The sequence below is a fragment of the Morus notabilis genome, unplaced genomic scaffold (genome assembly GCF_000414095.1).
Source record: "Morus notabilis unplaced genomic scaffold, ASM41409v2 Scaffold276, whole genome shotgun sequence".
Classification (NCBI taxonomy): Eukaryota; Viridiplantae; Streptophyta; class Magnoliopsida; order Rosales; family Moraceae; genus Morus; species Morus notabilis.
In genome coordinates this window covers 1071653-1084852 of record NW_010361626.1, presented here as the reverse complement: position 1 = coordinate 1084852, position 13200 = coordinate 1071653, and the positions used below count along the sequence as shown (strand labels likewise).

Below are 13200 nucleotides of genomic sequence, written 5' to 3'. Positions count from 1 at the left end.
GCGCCCCTACCCGCGCAGTGCGGGTTAGGTATAATTCAAACCGAAAATTAAATAAAAAATTAGAAACCCGTAATTTTCGGGTAGGGTCGGCTCGGCTCGGCCGGGTTCGTCGGGTTCGGGGTGATTTCTTACAGCCCTAGTCGGTAAGACATTTTCAGCATGGTTTAATGCTGGCTTTTGTCAATCGCAGGGGAGGGTTTACCAAAAAGATGAAGGACTAGGCTATTGTGCAGCCAATGGAGGTAGTTGGGTGTTTTCAGCATGTTTCAGGCCAAAAGCCAATCTGACACTTGCCTCTGTTAAGCAGTCAATCAAGTTATGTGGCCGTTTTAGGTGTGGTCAGAAAAATGGCAGCCAAGTGGTCAAAGGCTTGCCTTATCTTATTTGTGTATATTCTGCCTTTTTATAGTTTTTGGGGAAGAGAGACTTTGTTGACTTTTGAGGGGAGAGAAGGGCAGGAAGAGAAAGGAAATTTTGGGTAAAATGTTATTTTGTTTTACCTCAGTGTACAGGTGGTGACTGTAAAGTTTGGTAATTTGTCTTACTCTGTCTAATTTTCTCCATAACCCACGTTATCCTAATTCCCTCATAGACCCAAGACCACCCCAAGTGGGCCAAGGATCTAATTGGGCCGGATAAAATGGGCCCGGTCACATTCCTTGGCCTGCCAAACCACGGCCCACATAAAAGTCCCCGAAGCGTGGCTTGGGTCCACGTACCATACCTTGGGTCGTCTTGTGGGATTTGGGCCGAATTTGTACCGTGCGATTTTTTAGGCATCAACAATGGTCATGTCAATTTTTTAATGGTCTTTAACCTTTGTGAGAGCTTCTAATTGTAGTAAAATTGAAATTAAAAACTCAAATTGGAGAAATGAATGAGGCCTTAGTAAGTGACAGCTTAGTCTTTTTTTTTTTTTTTGATTTTGACAAAATAATTTCTAACTTTTTAAAATTGGTGTAATTAACACCTTTTTGTCCATCATTGTCAATTTTCTAACAGAAATTAATACGTGACCACTCATGTGATATATAGGCTTAGTTTGATAGTGCTGTAGATTTAAAAAAAAAATTACTTTTAACTGTGCTGAAGAAAAAAGTAGTTGTTATAAAAAGCAGTTGTGTGTTTGATAAACTATAATTATACTAGCTGTGTTAGTTCCAAAATAAGTGTAATAATGTTTGATAAATTGTGAGGTTGAATTGTTATGGGTAGTTAAAATGACCAAAATAGACATGGTGTTAAACTTAAATATATATAATTATTTTTGGTATTTAGAAATACTTGTTTAACTTAAAAAAAAAGAAAAACATAATGTTATGATTATGAGTTTTCTAACAACAAATTTGTGATAATTAATTCTTTTTTTATTTCTTCATTCACAATATAGTTATAACAAAAGGAACATTAGTGAGTACTCAACATATACAACAAAAATATACATCCCATGTTCCAACCTAGACCAGATTCTTTTCCAATAAGTTCCTTCTAAAGCTTCCAATCATTCTTCAAAACATCTCACTTATTCTTCAATTGTTGTCTTTTATATACTTGTTTCGTTGCTTCATTAAATTTTTGAATTTAATTTTCCTATCGAACTTTATCAAGATGAGTTCCAGGAGGGCGTCCATCTTTCACCTATTTGATACACAAATCACAAAACAGATCCACAGTCTCAGGGTTCCATATTGCTTTGCCTTGTGATATACTACCCTCCATTTGAGAAATAATAATTGAAAGTCTAGAAGAATGTGAGGCTTCATGCTTTATTTTACATAAATAGGGGTGGGGGGGTGGGCGGAGGGTAATACTTTCAATCAACAATCAATAGCCAAGTTAATCATAGCTTCTAGTCCTGAGTACTTCACCTCAATAATCATAGACGCTTGAATCTAAAAGAACGCATTATTGATTTTAAGATTTTCTTTCTAACAGTGAGATCAAATGGATTAGACTTACTGCTTGCCTATCTTTCACATCCCAAATCCAGAGGAAGTTGCATTTCTTCCAATTTAATTATTAAACTCCATATGACGCGATTTCATCAAACTTCTAACTACTTTAGGAATTAGGTTCCAACAAATAGCTTTAACCAACAAACTACAAATAACATATGTAGGATACCTATAGTAATTATTTTGTAGTGAAAAAAAAAATGAAAGCATGCAATTTTAAATGAGGTTTGGCATCATCTAGCACAAAGACGAGATTAAACACATTAGCAACCAAAAACTTATTTCGTCAGGATCATAACATACATAAATAGAAGTCAAATTAAAATTAACAAAGGGAAAACAGGAAAGGGAAGTAAAAAATAAAAGTTAAAGGAGATTTGGCATCATCTAGCAAAACACAAGTTTTAAATTGGTGCAATAAATAGCCATTTGCATATCTACATTGAAAAGGAGTTCTTCGCAATTGCAAAATAGAAAGGGGTATTCGCAAACTCATCTCAAGTTTCAAACAGCCCGATTAATGTAGAGAAAGATAATATACATATACATGACGAATTAAATCCATAATGATAAAAGAAAAGCACAAACTCAACAGCAAGAAACGAAACCCTAACAGTTTTACCAGGTTAATGCATAAATCAAAACCAAATCAGCTCAGAGACAAAACCCTAACATAATGTACATTACCATGATTTTTACCAAAAAAATATGCGGACAAATCAGAACCAAATCCAGAGAAACTAATTAATCAAGTACTTACAGAGGCCAGCGAATGGAGAAATGAAGAGAGAGACAGGCACACGGAGAACGGAGTGCTGAGCACGGAGAGAGAGAAGAGAGAGAACGGAGGATAAAGAGCGCAGAGAGGTGATTGAGCAGAGAGAAGAGAGAATACCTCTGAAAAATGTGATTGGCAAGATGGTAATTTTTAGATTTCATCGGGGGTAAAATTGAGAATAAGAAACTTTCATTAATCAGCCTTAGCTGATTCCTGCATAAGTTGAAATCAGAATCAGCCTACTGATTCTGCTTTTAGCTTCAAGTTGAGTGAAAATTCTTTAAAAATCTACTTTTTTTTTGCTTTTTACCAAATCCAGAGAAACTAATTAATCAAGTACTTACAGAGGCCGGCGAATGGAGAAATCGAAGAGAGAGACAGGCACACGGAGAACGGAGCGCTGAGCACGGAGAGAGAGAAGAGAGAGAACGGAGGATAAAGAGCACAAAGAGGTGATTGAGCAGAGAGAAGAGATAATACATCTGAAAATTGTGATTGGCGAGATGGTAATTTTTAGATTTCATTGGGGGTAAAATTGAGAATAAGAAACTTTCATTAATTAGCCTTAGTTGATTCCTGCATAAGTTGAAATCAGAATCAGCCTACTGATTCTGCTTTTAGCTTCAAGTTGAGTAAAAATTCTTTAAAAATTTACTTTTTTTTGCTTTTTACCAAACATCATTGACAGTTTTAGCGAAATCAATAAGTGTTTTCTCTCTCCCAAAATCAATATCAAACTTGGCCATTGTATATTGATGCTTTCTCGTTACCATCCATTTACTCGTTAGTGAGTTTGTGTACTTAAAATTGTTGCTTTTATTAATAGAAAGGAATACATACAACTTTGATTCGATAAACAGGGAAACTTTTTGGTTTGGTTTGTCATGTTAATGGTCTCTACTAATTTTGATTAGTTTTGTCCTATTATGCTTTTTACCTAAGAACTTGAAGTAGGTCAAGTAGAAACTGATGACGAGACTTTTTGTCTTGTGGCTATAAAATGTATGGTTTTTTTTTTTTTTTTTTTACCCTTTTCAGCGAGCTATATTATTTTATAGTTGAGATCCATTGTTTTTACCGCAGCGCCACCCACTCCAGCCGACCGCCGGCTGCCAGCCTCAGTACCTGTCATGCCCAGTCTCGCCGGCTACCGCCATGCCGGTACCACGTAGAAGGCCGAATATCATTTTCAGGTGAGTATTTTTTTCTTTTTTTTTTAATTTAATGAAATTCGTTGAACTATGAATGCTTTTTCAAGTTTCTTTTTTGTTTAGTCATTGTAATATTCTTTTAATGCAATTTCATTTCAGTATTTTTGCTTAAATTCACATAGATGGTCGGTCAAAATCATGAATCCTAATAGCAGGATACAATATGCTTGCTAGTTGATTTTTGTTAATCAGATACAACAAATGGCTAATTGAAATACAAATGTTGTTTTGGTATTTCATTTTAATTTGAAATATTTGTGGTGGCTTGCTCTTGACAAAGAAGTGAAGAAGCTTTCTATAGAGAAATAAACTGTTTTAATGGCCACCATGATTTTTTTTTTATTTTTTTTATTTTATGGAACCCTCATAATGTTTTCGAGTAATGAGATTTGGATTGGTTAATATATAACCCCTATATTTCAAGGGGGACTGGTCAATCCGTTTGATGGAGTTAATTTATGTATGCTTAACCGAGCCATGAAGAAACGTCACCAATGGAAGCATCAATTCCCATTGGAGGAAACACGGTGGCAACGGTGGAGGACGAGGAGAGAGGTACTTTTTCATTCTAAAATCTGCTTTAGTTTTTTTTTTTTTTTTTTTTTTTTTTTTTTTTTTTTTTTTGTTAGGGCTATAAGCATGTTTAGTTTATTTTCTACCATTTCTCAACGAGATCTACTGTTTTATAGTTGAGCTGTACTATTTTATGATTGGATTCAATTGTGCGTGTTTGGAACCATTTTTTAAAATAATTTTCACGTATTTTGATAAGTAAAAAATAAGAATGAAAACAAAACGATATTTGTTTAGCAAATGTTTTGAAAACGAAAATAATGAGAATGGTTTTTGTGAAGGAATTAGAAAACAGTTTAAAGTTGTTTTCACTTTTATGTTTTCATTTTTTAGTACTTATCAATAATATTATAATATATTAATTAATTAACACGATTTCACTTTTTTATTATACTCAAAATAATCTCTTAAAAAACTGACCAAACGCAATTTCAAAATTAGTCCCAGAATGATTCTCAAAACAATATCATTTTTACTTTTTATTGAAAATAAAATCATTTTAAAACTAATTCCAAATGCACCTATTGTTTTTACAATATTTAACTTGATTTAAGTAAATTTGTCATTTGCAGGCCATGGCTTCGGGACACCGAATTTGTATTATTTTTTTACGATTAGGACCTTAAGAAATATTTGTATTATTACTTTTGATATTCCTATACATATTGTTAAATTGATAGATATTATAAATTTTTGTCAACTCTTTAGGTAAGGAATGTTGTCGTATTGGTATTTTGAGAATGTAAACAGTCTGATAAATTTAAGAACTTGCCTGTGCAATAGAGATGTTCTGCCATGCGGTAGATATGCAGTTTAATTCACAAGCTCGCCTATTCATTAGAGATTACCTTATACTAAAAATCTCTACTGGGCCGTTGAGCACCTCTACTGTGCAATAGATATCTACTGCTGAGTAGAGTATCTCGACTGGTCAGTACAATAATTTTCACTTATTTTTTTAGTTAAAAATCTTAATTAAATTTAGTTTTTCTTAGATAATATTGATAATTAATTTATCACATTGTATTGATTATTCGCACAAAATATATGAGATTACATTAAAAAAAAAAACCGACTTAATGCACTATTTTAAGGGTTCATTGTTTTTCCTCACTTTTGTACGTTATGTTAATCCAAGTTATCCATCAAGACACTAAAACTAAGGTGAAATTTTGAAAATTCTAATTTGGTAAACAAAGTAAATAACTTTGTTCTTTTTAATGTAAGCATTAGTAATAAAGGTGCAAAACATTTTTTAATGAATTAAAATATCTTATTAATTAAATTTATAATGGGCTCGACTGTGCGGTAGACGTACTCTATTGTTCTCTATTACTATGTAGAGTATCTCTGTTGGACAATATAGTGGATTTTTACTTGTCTTTTTTATTTTAAAAACTTGGTTAAATTTAATTTTTCTTGCATAATATTGCTAGTTAATTGGTCACATTGATCACTTGCAGTAAATTGATGAAATTACATAAAAGAAAAAAACCAACTTAATGCGCTACTACTTAAGAGGCTAGCTATGTTGATCAAAGTTATCCATCAAGACACTAATAACTAACTAAGGTGAAATTTTAAAAATTCTAACTTAGTAAATGAAGTAAATAACTTTGTTATTTTAAATGTAAGCACCAATAATTAAGGTGCAAAACGTTTTTTAATTAATTAAAGTATCTTATCAATTAAATTTATAATGTTTCGACTATGCGGTATACGTACTTCACTATTTGGTAGATTTGAGTAGTAAAATTCTTTACTGCTTGATAGAGTATCTCGACTGGACAGTAAAGTGGATTTTCACTTTCCTTTTTTTAGTTAAAAACTTGATTAAACTTAATTTTTCTTGCATAATATTACTAATTAATTGGTTGCATTGACCATTCATAGCAAATTGATGAAATTACATATATAAAAGAAAAAAAACCAACTTAATGCGCTACTACTTAAGGGGCTACCTATGTTGATTGAAATTATCCATCAAGAAGTGAAATTTTGAAAATTCTAACTTAATAAACGAAGTAATTGTTATTGAATGTAAACACCAGTAATTAAGTGTAAAACGTTTTTTTTTTATGAATTAAAGTATCTTATTAATTAAATTTATAATATTTTGACTATATGGTAGACGTACTCTACTTTTCAGTAGATTCGAGTAGTAAAGCTCTCTATTGCTTAGTAGAGTATATCAATTGGACAGTAGAGTGGATTTTCACTTTTTTTTTTTAGTTAAAAAAACTTGGTTAAACTTAGAAGTTGTTTTTTTATATTTTTGAGTTAGGGTGACTTAAGTGATGATCTTGAGTTGAGTTTGAGTTATAACTTGAGTTGAAGTTGTAACTTGAGTTTGTGTTTAGATGTGCACATTTGAGTTATGATTTGAATTGAGCATCTATTTGAGTTTGTATTTGGGTGGGTCAAAACTTAAATTTGTATTTAGATAGTATTTTAATAATAACTCAATGGTGATGAAAAATTTTAATAGAGTATATAGGTGAGGTTTTATTTGTCTTTTCGTTGTGAATACACAGAAAAAAAAACATCTCAATCAGAATTAAAATGAAAAAGTTATGACATTTTTAAGAATAGAAAAAATATTATTTATTAACTTGAGTTCAAGTTTATGAATTCGAGTTGAAGAGGAAACTTAAACTCAAATTTAGCCCCAAACTCGAGTTCAAACCCAAATTTTACAAAAGAACATGAACTTAAATAAAATTATAACTCGAGTTCAAATTTTTTCTAAATTTCGTTGCAAAATAACAACCCCTTAATTTTTCTTGCATGAATCAACATATTCTAGGAGCCATACCAAAAAAAAAAATTCAAAGGCAAAAAAGCTTGCATTGAATCTACCGTCATCACTCATAAATCCCTTGAAGTAGATTACAAATTAAGGGTTCAAGGTGCTTATGTATTTTTTATCATCAATATCTTTGACGTACAGGTCTAAGAAGACGTTTAATTTATGTATTCAGAATCATGATTCATAATTATTTTTGTTTTACGTATATTTTTTATGAGAAAAAATACTATAAAAAACCATGAATCACAATTCAGAATCAGAAACGAATATAGAAAACAAACGTCCCCTTAGTCTCTCCTCTCTTAGAAAAGGAAAAAAATATGTGTATATATATATACATATATATATTAGAACAACTAGTTTATGAGTATTTAAGGGTCTGTTCTTTTAGAGTGTGACTTGAGTGTAGTTTTTGAATTGAATTTGAGTTATAACTTGAGTTTGTATTTGGTTGTGTACATTTGAGTTATGGTTTGAGATAATAATCTTTTTTTGAGTTTATGTTTAAGTGAGTCAAAACTTAAATTTCTATTTAGATAATATTTTAATAAAAACTCAATAGTGATGAAAAATTTTAATAGGGTACATGGGTGATATTTTATTCGTCTTTTCGTTATCAAAACATAAAAAAAATCATTTCAATCAAGATTAAAACGAAAAAGTTATAACATTTTTAAGAATAGGAAAAATAATGTTCATTAATTTAAGTTCGAGTTTCTGAACTTGAATGAGACACTTAGGGGATGTTTGATACCTAGATTCATTCACTGATTCGAATCATGGTTCGTGGTTCGTTATAATATTTTCTCTCACAAAAAATACAGATAAATCGAAAATAATTCTAATCCATGAACCAAACGTGTCCTTAAACTCGAATTTTAGTCTCAAACTCTAATTCAAACTTAAAAAAACATAAATTTAAATAAAATTAGAACTCAAATTACAATTTTTTTAATTTTGTGGACACCGAACACACCCTAAAGTTCTTATACGGTTAGTTGCCATCACTTTTCTATTTTCAGAGTTTCTGATGGTCATTTGATATCACTGACGAGGAACCTGCACCTGCAGACCTTACTGTCATTTCATCTATATAGAGCTGCTATAATGAGTGAAGCCTCTGCTGAATCTTATACTGTCCTGGATCTTTAATTGCTGCTGCTGCTGCCTCTGCTGTTGGGAAAACTGTCATCCGCCTTGACCCCAACTCCTTCTATGGTAGCCACTTCGCCTCTCTGCCCATATCCGAGATAAACTCTTTCCTCAACTCCTTCTATGGTAGCCACCGCTACCCAACCCCAATCCTCTACCAACATCAATAGCAATGTAGATGACTACACCATACTAGATCTCGCTCGCAGTCCTCTGTACTCCGACATTGACGTTTCCTCGTATGCCCCCGAGACCCTAACAGAACATTCCAAAAGTTTCAGCATCGACCTTGGCGGGCCTCGGGTGTTCTTCTGTGCAGACAAAGCCATAGATCTGATAGTGAAATCGGGTGCTGGCCAGTATTTAGAGTTTAAGAGCATTGATGCAAGTTTTGTGTGTGATGAGAATGGGAAGCTTTGGAATGTCCCTGACTCTCGGGGTCTTACTGAGAAGAACCAGTTGATGAGGTTCTTCAAGCTCGTTCAACAGCACTTGGAGGCTTCTAATCAAGATAATAGTAACGAAGGTAGTCAGAATTCAAGAATTTCAGAGGAGGATTTGGAGAGTCCCTTTTGTCGAATTCTTGAAGAAAATGCGATTACCGCCCAAGATTAAATCGTACTGATCATTCCGCCTTTCTCTCTCTGTTAGTGAGATTTTATTATTATTACTTAATTTTTTTAACATCTATACGGATATTAGCTAATCCTAGAATGAATACCTCAATAACATTTTTGCGCAAGCTAGTTTTTTTATTATTGTTCTCTTTTCACTCTTCTGCTGCAGGATTATTTTGTATGCTATAGCCATGGCAGATTATGATCAGAACGACTTGGAGACTCGCAAAGATGTCCTTAAAACAAAAGATGGGATAGATCGTTTGGCTCTCTACAACAAATCAGTTGGCAGGTTAATGTTCATATCTTTTCTGCTGTTCACTTAATTATCTGTTGTTTTTAAAGTCCACATATGCTTAGCGGAATTTTTAGTCTTTCAAGTTTCAAGTTATTACTCTTTATAATTTTGTTTTCGGTTTTTCCTTATTTTGGATGAGTAGTTAATTTTTCGTTTTTTCTTTTTTCTTTTCTTTTAGAGATGAATTGCAGGCAAGTGAAAGTTGTAAAAACTACTTAATGATGGTTTTAGATGAAACTATAGCTGCCTTTTGTTCTGATGTTTCATGTTTGTGGTTAGAACCTAATGTGTTCAGTTTAGCTGACTTAGTGCCAGTGGACTTCATTTTATTAATCAAATCTTGTAGCATCACTATCCTGCAATGCAAACATTTTTTTTTTTTATAAATAATTTTGCATGCTCTTCTAGGTTTCCAAATGCAACTGGGGCTTTGATTTATCATATTTACGGGCACGAGGAATTATCTCAGGCCTTTTGCCGTCGCGCTGCCTTACGGCTGCGTTTATGTAAGTTTTGGTGATGAGATCTATTATTCTCTATGTCATACAGAAGCTGTTATAATCCTTAGGTAGAACTCATCCCTAAAAGTTAGCTTGTAGAGAGAGGGTGCCCAAGTGGTTATAAACCCACATGCTAAGTCCATACTTTAGCAATGTGAGACTCAACCAGGATCCTAACATACCACCACGCTTCCGACACCGACGTCCATGACGGCCCACTCTGGATAGCCCTGACCTTTCCAGGTCACCCCTTCCGTAACGTGGACCTGAGGTGGGGCATGCTATGATACCAATTGTTATAACCCTTGGGTAGAACTCATCCCCAAAAGCTAACTATAGAGAGAGGTTGACCAAATGGTTATAAACCCGCATGCTAAACTCATACTTTAACAATGTGGGACTCAATCAGGATCCTAACAGAAGCTCCATTGCTAGTTACTTGTGCCTTATGTTTGATAGTATATGTGTAGTACTCCATATATTTGTATCCTTATTTAACTTTTATGCCTCTCCTTTTATATCCTTCATTATGTCTTTTATCTTCTCCAAAATTGTTTGATGTATTTAAATGGATGAACTTGGAATTTACCTTCATTACTGTTTGCATCATTAGGACTTGGAGAGTTGGAGTAGGTTCATCTAGCTGAAAATTTGGGAAATTTAACTTACTGGAATGAGTGAGGAAAAAAGTATGTATTCATATAACTCTCTGTATCTATTGTTATTACTGCTATGTTCATATATCGTTATCTGGAAATAATCTCTCTCTTTTTTTTTTTTTTTGTTGTCCATTCTTTCTCTTTGTAAGTAGGAAGGAATAAACAAGCCAGATACCTTTTTTTTCCTTCGTCGTTCTGCTGTGCGTGCTTCTAAACGTTGAAACCTTTGTCATACAGGTTCTGAGAATGCCAATAGTTTCATTGCTTATGGACAAGGTACAGATAATAGACAATTCTATTTTTTATGCTATGTGCCGGTCTAATATCAAGAAAAACGAGATTTTTGTTGTCCATAAGGTGCAAACAGATTCATGTTCATCTGGGATTGGGATCTTTTGCAGGAAAGTGGGAGATATATGGGCGTAAGATTAGCTTCAGGCCAGAATTTGTTCAGTGATCGGCTTGTCCTGGACCCAACATTCACGGTCCCATCTCCACGAGTTCATCTCAGAGAAAGTCTCGAGGGTTTAGGTCTGAGACATGTTAAAGGGTAGGTGGCTAGAGGGATATGTGTCGTCTCAAGTTCCTTGAAACCGGACATATCTAATTTTCTCATTGCCTCCTCATTGTAAGTTTGCTTTCCGATTCTATTACTTCTCAAACGACTCTGAACAAATAAGTGACAAAATTGATTTTCTTATTTTCCCTAGCTTTATATCCTGAACAGCGCATAACTCTCTCATTTCCTTGCCAATGCTTGGTTTTAGCATTTGTTATGTCCCTGTGGCTTTATATTTTGGAAATATTATGTTACAAGGAAATCATGATTATGATTAAGTTGTTATTTTATCCTAGTATTGCCTTTATCAATCACATTGACATTTGACTTGGGTCCTCTGTCTCCCAATATAATTTTTCTGTATTCACTTGTGTGAACGGATTCAAACCCTCTCTCTTAAATTCTTAATATCAATTTAGTGTATGCAAAGCTAAGAAAAGAAGGAAAAGAGTTTACACGTGATGAGAATTTAATCGTGTATGTGAGAAGATGGTCTCATTAAGGAATCCTATTATGAAGAACGTGCCATGTTTGTATGTTAGTTCTACAAACACTACCTTGAGCTTTGTAGCCTTTGTATCAGATCTTCAAAAACTAATGAAAAAATAGGTGGCATTTAAAGTTCTCGATCAGACATGGATACGGAAATTTCATTATGATACTGGTTCCATCTTTTAAACTAGCATGCTTGCGTATGGATAGCGAAGCGCGGTAGATAAATTTGCACACCACTCTTTATCAGAATACGTGAGGTTTGACACTGTTTAACGGCTGTTCTTCAGGTTTTGTACTGTACTTTTCGGCATTATGCAACGATGCAAAACAAGGTAAAAACTTGCTTCACGCAGCTTTGAATGCCCTTCTCAAGATCTCAGATTCCGAAAATGCTGGAAGTCGTTCTGAGGTTCAGAACGAAAATGGAGTAAAACCTACTCTACTTTGGAGTGCCATGTATATTCAGGGGCTAACTACGGCGTGCTTCTCATTGTTACTTCTCCCTATTATTTATCCATGCGATTGCGGCTCATGTTAATGGTTTTTAATTTTTTGTGCTATTTTCAGGGTGAACATGGACATATCAGCTCCACTCCCATGCCAGATGAAGGTACTGTTATTGAAAGATCGGTGTGATTACTTGTCCACATTATTCCTTCCACCTCACCTTTTGTGCTTGTTTTTGACAGCATTTCAGCAAGATGTATCCAGATGGAGGATTCTTCCCTGAGACCACCTCTCCCGAGGACGTAGAGGATGACGGCGAGCTTAGCCTGGACTGAGTCCGCATGAGAAATCGGGGAGACTCCAAAGAGAATTTATGAGTCAGTGACAATGGTAAACATTAAGTTTCTTCGGCAACGGTTTTTTCCAAGCAAGATGCAAGAGGGGACGAGCGTGTCTCAGCACTTAGACAAGATGGAGAAGATTATCAAAGAATTTGTAGCAGTGAGAGTCAAAATGACTGATCGTGATCAGTGACCGGAAGAAGTTCGCCCGCTCGACCTGCTAATGCCACTCTCATGGATTCAGTAAACATATCGTCTGCCGATGGATGTTCTACGCTTGAGGTCTGAAGTGCAGCCGGCTGTTACACTACTAACTTGCATTTTTGCACTGAAGCACTCCATATCCATTTTCTTCTCCATACATCTCTTTTGAATTATATGGCAAAAAATGAACTCTGTAGGGGGGACAAAAGAAAGAAAAAGGAAATGAAATGACTTCATATTTTATCACCATTTTATTCCAGAGTGTTGCAACGAGTTCTGTTCTCCTGTTTTATGTAATCTTATTACTTTGATTTGCATGAAAATTTCTGATGATACATCTTGAAGTACTATTTGACCCTTTTTATATGTAGTTGTTGCAACCACGAACTGTGTAAATTCACTTGAGAGCTTCTTTGAACTTCAATTTCTCCTGTTTTACAAGCATCTTCCGGAAGTCCCTGAAAAAAAAAATAAAAAATAAAAAAGAGAGTAGTCTAAAGAATTAATTGCATTATTGCACCTTAAATTATTCATTTTTTTTTTCATAATCAAGTCGAAACTTTTAATTTTATCCTATTGCATGTTGAACTTTAAAATTAATA

General features: G+C 33.9%; 2 long non-coding RNA genes and 1 pseudogene across 2 annotated transcripts; all 3 read left to right on the top strand.

Annotated features, from left to right (window-relative positions):
* The first annotated feature begins 3776 nt into the window (after positions 1–3776).
* Positions 3777–5283, top strand: LOC112092014. The gene is made up of 3 exons (XR_002902396.1): positions 3777–3926; positions 4369–4499; positions 5090–5283. It is a non-coding gene; the product is annotated as an uncharacterized LOC112092014 (long non-coding RNA).
* A 3179-nt stretch (positions 5284–8462) lies between these two features.
* Positions 8463–10547, top strand: LOC112090264 (annotated as a pseudogene).
* A 186-nt stretch (positions 10548–10733) lies between these two features.
* Positions 10734–12974, top strand: LOC21408683. The gene is made up of 5 exons (XR_002902394.1): positions 10734–10828; positions 10954–11180; positions 11894–11938; positions 12174–12216; positions 12296–12974. It is a non-coding gene; the product is annotated as an uncharacterized LOC21408683 (long non-coding RNA).
* The last annotated feature ends 226 nt before the right edge of the window (positions 12975–13200 follow it).